Genomic DNA, 11875 nt, shown 5'->3' on the forward strand with positions numbered 1-11875 from the left:
GGGATGTAGCAGAGATAGCAATCGGGGTGTGTGATGCAGAAGAGATAGCAATCGAGGTGTGCGGTGGGAAGGGCCCAGCAGCCAGAATGCATGAAGCGACGGATGAAGCAGTGATGACAACCGGGCTGTGAGGAGAGGAGGGATGCAGCCAAGAAAGCAATCAGGGCTCGAGGCAAGGGATGCATCAAGGATAGCAATCATGTTGTGAGGCGAGATTCCAAAGGCTAAACGTGAGAGGCTGCAGGGTCGACTCAGAGAGGTCTATGCATGTGAGAGGCTGAAAGCAAGGTCGACTCGGAGCGGTCTATGCATCGGGCGCGCTTGGGGCGACTACCAGTGCCAACCCCTTATCCCGCGACGCGTCCGACAAAGAGAACGTTCCAAGGCGGCAGAGGAGGTTACCAGCCGAAGGATGCAGTAGCAATAACAGGTATAGTTCCGCGGCGGCCGAGAAGACTCACCGCATAGGAATCGGGATGCGAGGCGAGGGATGCGGCGGGAAGGCCCCGACGGCTAAACGGAAGAGGCTGCAGGGCCGCCTCGGAATGGTCCAAGCATCGGATGCGATTGGGACGACTACCAGTGCCAACCCCTTATCCCGCGATGCGTCCGATACACAGATAGTTCCAAGGCGGCCGAGGAGCCTCACCGCATATCAATCGGGGTGCGAGGCGAGGGATGGGGCGGGAAGGCCCCAACGGCTAGACGGAAGAGGCTTCAGGGCCACCTCGGAATGGTCCAAGCATCGGACGCGCTTGGGGCGACTGCCAGTGCCAACCCCTTATCCCGCGATGCGTCCGATACACAGATGGTTCCAAGGCGGCCGAGGAGCCTCACCGCATAGCAATCGGGGGTGCGAGGCGAGGGATGGGGCGGGAAGGCCCCAACGGCTAGACGGAAGAGGCTTCAGGGCCGCCTAGGAATGGTCCAAGCATCGGACACGCTTGGGGCGACTACCAGTGACAGCCCCCTATCCCGCGATGCGTCCGATACGAAGATGGTTCCAAGGCGGCCGAGGAGCCTCACCGCATAGCAATCGGGGTGCGAGGTGGGGGATGCGGCGAGATGGCCCCAACGGCTAGACGGAAGAGGCCACAGGGCCGCGTCGGAATAGTCCAAGCATCGGACGCGCTTGGGGCGACTACCAGTGACAACCCCTTATCCCGCGATGCGTCCGATACGAAGATAGTTCCAAGGCGGCCGAGGAGCCTCACCGCATAGCAATCGGGGTGCGAGGTGGGGGATGCGGCGAGATGGCCCCAACGGCTAGACGGAAGAGGCTGCAGGGCCGCCTCGGAATAGTCCAAGCATCGGACGCGCTTGGGGCCACTACCAGTGACAACCCCTTATCCCGCGATGCGTCCGATACGAAGATAGTTCCAAGGCGGCCGAAGAGCCTCACCGCATAGCAATCGGGGTGCGAGGTGGGGGATGCGGCGAGATGGCCCCAACGGCTAGACGGAAGAGGCCACAGGGCCGCCTCGGAATAGTCCAAGCATCGGACGCGCTTGGGGCGACTACCAGTGACAACCCCTTATCCCGCGATGCGTCCGATACGAAGATAGTTCCCAGGCGGCCGAGGAGCCTCACCGCATAGCAATCGGGGTGCGAGGCGAGGGATGCGGCGAGATGGCCCCAAAGGCTAGACGGAAGAGGCTGCAGGGCTGCCTCGGAATAGTCCAAGCATCGGACGCGCTTGGGGCGACTACCACTGCCAACCCCTTATCCCGCGATGCGTCCGATACACAGATAGTTCCGAGGCGGCCGAGGAGGTGGGGGATGCAGCGAGATGGCCCCAACGGCTAGACGGAAGAGGCTGCAGGGCCGCCTCGGAATAGTCCAAGCATCGGACGCGCTTGGGGCGACTACCAGTGACAACCCCTTATCCCGCGATGCGTCCGATACACAGATAGTTCCGAGGCGGCCAAGGAGCCTCACCGCATAGCAATCGTGGTGCGAGGTGGGGGATGCGGCGAGATGGCCCCAACGGCTAGACGGAAGAGGCTGCAGGGCCGCCTCGGAATGGTCCAAGCATCGGATGCGCTTGGGGCGACTACCACTGCCAACCCCTTATCCCGCGATGCGTCCGATACACAGATAGTTCCAAGGCGGCCGAGGAGCCTCACAGCATAGCAATCGGGGTGCGAGGCGAGGGATGCGGCGAGAAAGCCCCAACGGCTAGAGGGAAGAGGCTTCAGGTCCGCCTCGGAATGGTCCAAGCATCGGACGCGCTTGGGGCGACTACCAGTGACAACCCCTTATCCCGCGACGCGTCCGATACACAGATAGTTCCAAGGCGGCCGAGGAGCCTCACCGCATAGCAATCGGGGTGCGAGGCGAGGGATGCGGCGAGAAGGACCCAACGGCTACACGGAAGAGGCTTCGGGGCCGCCTCGGAATGGTCCAAGCATCGGACGCGCTTGGGGCGACTACCAGTGACAACCCCTTATCCCGCGACGCGTCCGATACACAGATAGTTCCAAGGCGGCCGAGGAGCCTCACCGCATAGCAATCGGGGTGCGAGGCGAGGGATGCGGCGAGAAGGACCCAACGGCTAGACGGAAGAGGCTTCGGGGCCGCCTCGGAATGGTCCAAGCATCGGACGCGCTTGGGGCGACTACCAGTGACAACCCCTTATCCCGCGACGCGTCCGATACACAGATAGTTCCAAGGCGGCCGAGGAGCCTCACAGCATAGCAATCGGGGTGCGAGGCGAGGGATGCGGCGAGAAGGACCCAACGGCTAGACGGAAGAGGCTTCGGGTCCGCCTCGGAATGGTCCAAGCATCGGACGCGCTTGGGGCGACTACCAGTGACAACCCCTTATCCCGCGACGCGTCCGATACACAGATAGTTCCAAGGCGGCCGAGGAGCCTCACCGCATAGCAATCGGGGTGCGAGGCGAGGGATGCGGCGAGAAGGACCCAACGGCTAGACGGAAGAGGCTTCGGGTCCGCCTCGGAATGGTCCAAGCATCGGACGCGCTTGGGGCGACTACCAGTGACAACCCCTTATCCCGCGACGCGTCCGATACACAGATAGTTCCAAGGCGGCCGAGGAGCCTCACCGCATAGCAATCGGGGTGCGAGGCGAGGGATGCGGCGAGAAGGACCCAACGGCTAGACGGAAGAGGCTTCGGGTCCGCCTCGGAATGGTCCAAGCATCGGACGCGCTTGGGGCGACTACCAGTGACAACCCCTTATCCCGCGACGCGTCCGATACACAGATAGTTCCGAGGCGGCCGAGGAGCCTCACCGCATAGCAATCGGGGTGCGAGGCGAAGGATGCGGCGAGAAGGACCCAACGGCTAGACGGAAGAGGCTTCGGGTCCGCCTCGGAATGGTCCAAGCATCGGACGCGCTTGGGGCGACTACCAGTGACAACCCCTTATCCCGCGACGCGTCCGATACACAGATAGTTCCAAGGCGGCCGAGGAGCCTCACCGCATAGCAATCGGGGTGCGAGGCGAGGGATGCGGCGAGAAGGACCCAACGGCTAGACGGAAGAGGCTTCAGGGCCGCCTCGGAATGGTCCAAGCATCGAACGCGCTTGGGGCGACTACCAGTGACAACCCCTTATCCCGCGACGCGTCCGATACACAGATAGTTCCGAGGCGGCCGAGGAGCCTCACCGCATAGCAATCGGGGTGCGAGGCGAGGGATGCGGCGAGAAGGACCCAACGGCTAGACGGAAGAGGCTTCAGGGCCGCCTCGGAATGGTCCAAGCATCGGACGCGCTTGGGGCGACTACCAGTGACAACCCCTTATCCCGCGACGCGTCCGATACACAGATAGTTCCGAGGCGGCCGAGGAGCCTCACCGCATAGCAATCGGGGTGCGAGGCGAGGGATGCGGCGAGAAGGACCCAACGGCTAGACGGAAGAGGCTTCAGGGCCGCCTCGGAATGGTCCAAGCATCGGACGCGCTTGGGGCGACTACCAATGACAACCCCTTATCCCGCGACGCGTCCGATACACAGATAGTTCCGAGGCGGCCGAGGAGCCTCACCGCATAGCAATCGGGGTGCGAGGCGAGGGATGCGGCGAGAAGGACCCAACGGCTAGACGGAAGAGGCTTCAGGGCCGCCTCGGAATGGTCCAAGCATCGGACGCGCTTGGGGCGACTACCAGTGACAACCCCTTATCCCGCGACGCGTCCGATACACAGATAGTTCCGAGGCGGCCGAGGAGCCTCACCGCATAGCAATCGGGGTGCGAGGCGAGGGATGCGGCGAGAAGGACCCAACGGCTAGACGGAAGAGGCTTCAGGGCCGCCTCGGAATGGTCCAAGCATCGGACGCGCTTGGATGCGTCTGATACACAGATAGTTCCGAGGCGGCCGAGGAGCCTCACCGCATAGCAATCGGGTTGCGAGGCAGATTATTGGGAAGGGAACCCCCTGGGATGCGGCTCAAGCAGTGCCCAAAGGGACTGGAATGCGGAATCACATCGAGAGACCCAAATGCTATACGAGGGCTCAAATCGAATTATCGATTTGGCCACGACATGGACGCATCGGAACGACTACCTTTGCCGAACCACTCGCAATTGCATCCATACCGAAACCAATAGACATTTCCGTTAGAGCCCTCGCATAGCATTCGGGAATCTCGCATGCCCCTCTAAATCGACCAATGCTGGCGCTCAATGAAAATCCGAGCGCTACCACCGTTCGAGCGCCAGCATTGGTCGAGTTAGAGGGGCACGGGGGAGAATGCTCCAGTCAACACCTCCCCTATATAAGTTATTTGTCCGATTCTCGCACAACCGTAGTCTGCCTCGTCGAATCAAACAACGGTCCCAGATTCCGACTTCCGTTCCGTAGAGACCCAAAAGCTAGATGGAGGCTCGCAAGAAAGAGAGTCGGCGCATAGCAATCGGGTTTCTCGAACGTTTAGGGACCGAGCTCACTTGCGGATAGGGCAAAATCCGCCAAGCAACCCAAAAGCTAGACGGGGGCTCGAATCGAATCGCCTAGGCGGCCACAACAACGACGTGTTGGATCGACTACCAGTGCCAAACCATTCAGCAAGACTAGTCTGTGTCGAGGCCGGATAGAGATTCTCAGAGAGCGCCCGCATAGCATTTAGGAGACCTGCCGCGTCCCTCACACTCGACAAATGGTGGTGCACGTTTATAAATCCGAGCGATCCCAACCCTTTCAAGCACCAACATCGGTCGAGATAGAGGGGCACGGAGGGGGCTGCGTGAGACAACACAGTCCCCTATATAAGTTATTTGTCCGATTCTCACACATCCGAAGAATGGTCATCAAATCGGACAACAGCCCAAACTTCCGACTTCCGTCCCAGAAAGCCCAAGAGCTATCTAAAACGTTCATGGCCGGAACTCGATCGCGGCTATACCAGTCCGCCAAGCAACCCAAAAGCTAGACTGGAGCTCTAGTCGAATCACCTCTGTGGCCATTGCAAGGACGTGTTGGAGCGACTACCATTGCCGAACCATTCCGCAGGTCGAGTCCATACCAAGGCCGCATAGAGATTCACGATGAGCTCCTGCATAGCAATCAGGAGACTTGCCGTGTCCATCACAATCGATAAATCCTGGTGCAAGATTTTTGCATCCGAGCGCTCCAACCAGTCGAGCACCAGCATCAATCGACATAAACGGGCACGGGGGGAGGATGCTCGAGAACACTACCTCCCCTATATAAGTTATTTGTCCGATTCTCAAGCAGCCGAAGTCTGGTCATCGAATCGGGTCAAAGACCACAACTTCCGACTTTACCCACAATGCAAGTCATCGAATCGAACATCGGCCCCCGAGTCGGACTCCATGCGTATGTCAGGTCATCGGACCCAAATTCCGCCTTCCTGCGCATGGCGGGCCATCAATATCAACTCGGTCATCGGACCCAAACTCCGCCTTTTTGCGTATGGCACGCCTTCAAATCGGTCATCGGACCCAAATTCCGCCTTCCTGTGCATGGCGGGCCATCAACATCAACTCGGTCATCGGACCCAAATTCCGCCTTTCTGCGCATGGCACGCCATCAACTCGGTCATCGGACCCAAATTCCGCCTTCCTGCGCATGGCAGGTCATCGGACACAAATTCAGACCTCGCCAATATGCCTACGTATCGAATCGGTCATCGGACCCAACTTCCGACTTCATCCATACTGTAGGGTCTTTGAGGTTGGCGCGGTGCGCTCAACCCAGGGAGTCGACCCATCGAAGCATACACCTCCCCTATATAAGCTATTTGTCCGATTCCCACACCTGTGTAGTTTGCACCTCTGACCAGGACATCGACCCCAACTTCCGAACTCGACTGCAACGACGGCACCAGCGCCTTGGTGCGCACCTTGCGACGCACAGTCCCAACATTCGCCTTCCTGCACATGGCAGGTCATCGGACCCAAATTCCGACCTCGCGAGTATGCCTACATATCGAATCGGTCATCGGACCCAACTTCCGACTTCATCCATACCGTAGGGTCTTTGAGGTTGGCGCGGTGCGCTCAACCCGGGGAGTCGACCCAACGAAGCATACACCTCCCCTATATAAGCTATTTGTCCGATTCCCACACCTGTGTAGTTTGCACCTCCGATCAAGACATCGACCCCAACTTCCGAACTCGCCTCCAACGACCGAACCAGCGCCTTGGTGCGCACCTTGCAACGCACAGTGCCAACATTCGCCTTCCTGCACGTGGCAGGTCATCGGACCCAAATTCCGACCTCGCGAGTATGCCTACATATCGAATCGGTCATCGGACCCAACTTCCGACTTCATCCATACCGTAGGGTCTTTGAGGTTGGCGCGGTGCGCTCAACCCGGGGAGTCGACCCAACGAAGCATACACCTCCCCTATATAAGCTATTTGTCCGATTCCCACACCTGTGTAGCTTGCACCTCCGATCAGGACATCGACCCCAACTTCCGAACTCGACTAAAAAGACCGCACCAGCGCCTTGGTGTGCACCTTGCAACGCACAGTGTCAACATTCGCCTTCCTGCACATGGCAGGTCATCGGACCCAAATTCCGACCTCATGAGCATACCTACTAATCGAATCGGTCATCGGACCCAACTTCCGACTTCATCCATACCGTAGGGTCTTTGAGGTTGGCGCGGTGCGCTCAACCTGGGGAGTCGACCCATCGAAGCATACACCTCCCCTATATAAGCTATTTGTCCGATTCCGACACCTGTGTAGTTTGCACCTCCGCTCAGGACATCGACCCCAACTTCCGAACTCGCCTGCAACGACCGAACCAGCGCCTTGGTGCGCACCAAAAGTGCGCACTTTTGGAGGGCACTTTTCTGCGCTCCAAAGGTGCGCACTTTTGGAGGGCACTTTTTGGAGGGCACTTTTCTGCGCTCCAAAGGTGCGCACTTTTGGAGGGCACTTTTTGGAGGGCACTTTTCTGCGCTCCAAAGGTGCGCACTTTTGGAGGGCACTTTTTGGAGGGCACTTTTCTGCGCTCCAAAGGTGCGCACTTTTGGAGGGCACTTTTTGGAGGGCACTTTTCTGCGCTCCAAAGGTGCGCACTTTTGGAGGGCACTTTTTGGAGGGCACTTTTCTGCGCTCCAAAGGTGCGCACTTTTGGAGGGCACTTTTTGGAGGGCACTTTTCTGCGCTCCAAAGGTGCGCACTTTTGGAGGGCACTTTTTGGAGGGCACTTTTCTGCGCTCCAAAGGTGCGCACTTTTGGAGGGCACTTTTTGGAGGGCACTTTTCTGCGCTCCAAAGGTGCGCACTTTTGGAGGGCACTTTTTGGAGGGCACTTTTCTGCGCTCCAAAGGTGCGCACTTTTGGAGGGCACTTTTGTGCACTCCAAAGGTGCGCACTTTTGGAGGGCACTTTTCCTGTGCTCCAAAGGTGCACACCTAGGTGAGCACCTTCGACCACACCTTGTAGCACACCAAACTCTGACTTTCGACTTCATCCGCAATGCAGGGTCTTTGAGGTTGGCGCAATGCGCACAACCAGGGGAGTCGACCCATCAAACCCAACACCTCCCCTATATAAGCTATTTGTCTGATTCTCATACATGCGTAGCCTGCAGGAGCAATTAGGACATCGACCCCAACTTTCGGCTTCTAAACGAAAACAAGGTCTTTGAGGTTGGTGTAATGCGAACAACTAGGGGAGTCAACCCATCAAACCCAACACCTCCCCTATATAAGCTATTTGTCTGATTCTCATACATGTGTAGTCTACAGGAGCAATTAGGACATCGACCCCAACTTTTGACTTCTTAACGAAAACAAGGTCTTTGAGGTTGACGTAATGCGCACAACCAGGGGAGTCGACCCATCAAACCCAACACCTCCCCTATATAAGCTATTTGTCCGATTCTCATACATGTGTAGCCTGCAGGAGCCATTAGGACATTGACCCCAACTTTTGACTTCTTAACGAAAACAAGGTCTTTGAGGTTGGCGTAATGCGCACAACCAAGGGAGTTGACCCATCAAACCCAACACCTCCCCTATATAAGCTATTTGTCTGATTCTCATACATGTGTAGCCTGCAACAACGATTAGGACATCCACCCCAACTTCTGAATTCGTCTGCGTTGACCGCACCAAAGGTGCACGCCTTGGTGCTCACCAAAATCCGACTTCCGACTTCTTCTGCTATGCGGGGTCTTTGAGGTTGGCGCAGTGCGCACAACCAGGGGAGTCAACCCACCGAATGCAACACCTCCCCTATATAAGCTATTTGTCTGATTCTCATACATGCGTAGACTGCAGCAATGATTAGGACATCCACCCCAACTTTTGACTTCTTAAACAAGACAGGGTCTTTGAAGTTGGTGCAGTGCACACAACCAGGGGAGTCGACCCATCAAACGCAACACCTCCCCTATATAAAGCTATTTGTCCGATTCTCATACGTGTAGTCTGCAGCAGCGATTAGGACATCGACCCCAACTTCCGAATTCGTTTGCATTGACCGCACCAAAGGTGCACGCCTTGGTGTGCACCCTGGAGTGCACTTTGGTGCTCACCTCGGTGCACACTTTGGTGTGCACCTCGGTGTGCACCAAAGGTGCGCACCTTGGAGCGCACCAAAGGTGTACACTTTGGAGCGCACCACATAGGGTCTTTGAGAGGTTGGCGCAGTGCGCACACCAAGGTGGGTGTTGAGGTGCGTGCCGAGGTGGGTGGGTGCTAGGGTGCGCTCCATGGTGGGTGCCAGGGTGGGTGCGTGCTAGGGTGGATTCCAAAGAGGGTCATAGGGTGGGTGCCAAGGTGGGTTGGTGATATAGTGGGTTCAAAGGTGGGTACTAGGGTGGGTTCCAAGGTGGGTCACAAGTTGGGTGCCAGGATGCGTGGGTGTTAGGTTGGGTGCCAAGGTGGGCTCCTGCGTGGGTGGGTGCTAGGGTGGGTTTCAAGGTGGACGCGAGGGCGGGTGCCAAGGTGGGTAACAAGTTGGGTGTTAGGATGGGTGAGTGCTAGAGTGGGTGCCAAGGTGGGTGGGTGCTAAGGTGGATGCCAAGGTGGTTCACAGGGTGGGTGGGTTCTAGGGTGAGTTCCAAGGTGGGTCACAGGTTCAGTGCTAGGGTGGGTGTCAAGGCGGGTGTCGAGGTGCCTGGGTGCTAGGGTGTGGATGCCAATGTGGGTCATAGGGTGGGTACTAGGGTGGGCTGCAATGTGGGTGCCAAGGTGGGTAACATGCTCGGTGGGTTCTAAATTGGGTGCCAGGGTGGGTGTGCACCCACCTTGCCCGAGGTGGGTGCCAAGGTGCCAGTGTGGGTGGGTGCTAAGGTGGATGCCAAGGTGGGTGAGAAGGTGGGTGATAGGTTGAGTGGTAGGATGGGTGGGTGCCAAGATGGGTCACAGGGTGGGTGCAAGGGTGGGTAGGTGCTAGGGTTGGTGTCAGGGTGGGTGGGTGCTAGGTTGGGTTCCAAGGTGGGTGCGAGGGTGAGTGTCAAGGTGGGTCACAGGTTAGGTGCTAGGATGGGTGAGTGCTAGGGTGCAAAGGTGCCAGGGTGGGTGCTAGGATGGGTCGATGCTAGGGTGAGTGGCAAGGTGGGTCCACAAGTGTCAAGGTGGGTGCCGAGGTGGGTGCCAAGTCGGCGACTGCTATGGTGGATGCCAAGGTGGGTCACGGGGTGGGTGCCAAGTTGCTAGGTTGGGTTCCAAGGTGGGTGCCAACGTGGGTGCTAGGGTGCGTGGGTTAAAGGGTGTGTCACAACGTGGGTGCCAGGATGGGTGCGCACCCACACTGGCCAAGACGGGTGCGGGTGCAAGGTTGGGTTCCAAGCCCGGTCACAGGCTGGGTGCTAGGATGGGTGGGTGCCAAGGTGGGCACCAGGGTGGGTGCACCCACCCTGGCCAAGGTGGGTCACGGGGTGGGTCCTAGGGTGGGTAACGGGGTGGGTACTAAGGTGCGTGCCAAGGTGGGTCATAGGGTGGGTGCCAAGGTGGGCACCAGGGTGGGTGTGCACCAACCCTAGCCAGGGTAGGTCACGGGGTGGTTGTCGGGGTGGGCGTCAAGGAGCCAAGGTGGGTGGCAAGTAGCCAAGTTGCGTGCCAAGGTGGGTGTCGGGGTGGGTGCCAAGGATCCAAGGTGGGTGCCAAGGAACCAAGGTGGGTGTCTGGGTGGGTGCCGAGGTGGGAGCCAGGGTGGGTCCCAAGGTGAGTGCAAAGGTGGGTGCCAGGGTCAAGGTGAGTGCCAATGTGGGTTCCAAGGTGCCAGGGTCAGGGTGAGTGCCAATGTGGGTTCAAAGGTGCTAAGTTGGGTGCGAGGTTGGGTGCGAGGGTGGGTGGGTGCCAAGGTGTGCTAGGTGGAAGCCCGGGTGGGTCGGCATCCCATGGGTGTCGAGTTGGGTGCCTGATGGGTGCTTCTTGTCAAGTTTTAGTCGTCGGGACTCATTTCGAGCCTTAGAGGTCGTTTCTTGTCCGGTTGCCCTGTCTTCGACCTGGGAACCCAATTTTGGTCCTCGGGTCCCATTTTTTTTTGTCTCGCATCCCACTTTTGGCCTGTGGCCTTTTCGGGGTCGATTCTCGTTTTGGGCATCAGAGCATGTTTCTTCTCCTAAAACCCAATATTTGTTTATTAAGTCTCGGAACACATTTTTGTTCTCGTGGACCCATCATGGGTCTTGGAACGCATTTGTGGTCCTTGGGTCCCATTTTGCATCCCGAAACTTGTGTTTTGGTGCTTGATCCCTATTTTGGGTGCCCACCTTGCACCAAGTGCGCACCCGGGGCAAACCGAGCGCCTTGGTGCACCGGGGCAAGATCGAGCGTGCACCCGAGGCGCCCCGAACATGCACCAAGGTGCACTCGGCCCACATGTGAGCGCAGGTCGTTGCGCCCGAGGTGGTGTGTGGGCACCGCGTTGCAGACGGGACACTGCACGCACACGACGCCCCCTCCAGGTGCACGCACGTAGGCCGGGCCGGGTGCACACCCGACGCCCTAGCAAGGTGCGCGCACCCGGGCAGGGCTCACACTTGGCGAACGGGGCGCACTTCGCGAGGGAGGGTGTGCACCTCGACGGGGGTGGGTGGCCGGGGTGGATTCGCACGTGGGTCGCGGTTTGCTAAGTACACACTGCGACAAGCTCATAACGGGTGCGATCATACCAGCATTAGTGCACCGGATCCCATCAGAACTCCGCAGTTAAGCGCGCTTGGGCCGGAGTAGTACTGGGATGGGTGACCTCCCGGGAAGTCCCGGTGTTGCACCCTTTTTTAGTTTTTCGCCGGGCGTCGCAATGCTATTTGAATAAACCTTTTGCCCGTTTGCGTTCTCGTCGGGGCCGGGCCGGGCCGGGGTGCGCTGCCCGCACTACCGCGCGCGCGGGGGCGACACCGAGCGCGCACCCGAGGCACCCCGAGCACACAGGCCACGGTGCAACCCGGGCGTTGTGCGCGCACCCCGGTGCGCCCGAGG

General features: G+C 58.7%; 1 non-coding gene across 1 annotated transcript; it reads left to right on the plus strand.

The window, feature by feature from the left end:
• The first annotated feature begins 11551 nt into the window (after nt 1-11551).
• LOC131872110 (5S ribosomal RNA) lies at nt 11552-11670 on the plus strand. Its single transcript, XR_009370290.1, has one exon. It is a non-coding gene; the product is annotated as a 5S ribosomal RNA (ribosomal RNA).
• Nucleotides 11671-11875: the final 205 nt, after the last annotated feature.

This window comes from Cryptomeria japonica, unplaced genomic scaffold (genome assembly GCF_030272615.1).
Source record: "Cryptomeria japonica unplaced genomic scaffold, Sugi_1.0 HiC_scaffold_519, whole genome shotgun sequence".
Taxonomy (NCBI): domain Eukaryota; kingdom Viridiplantae; phylum Streptophyta; class Pinopsida; order Cupressales; family Cupressaceae; genus Cryptomeria; species Cryptomeria japonica.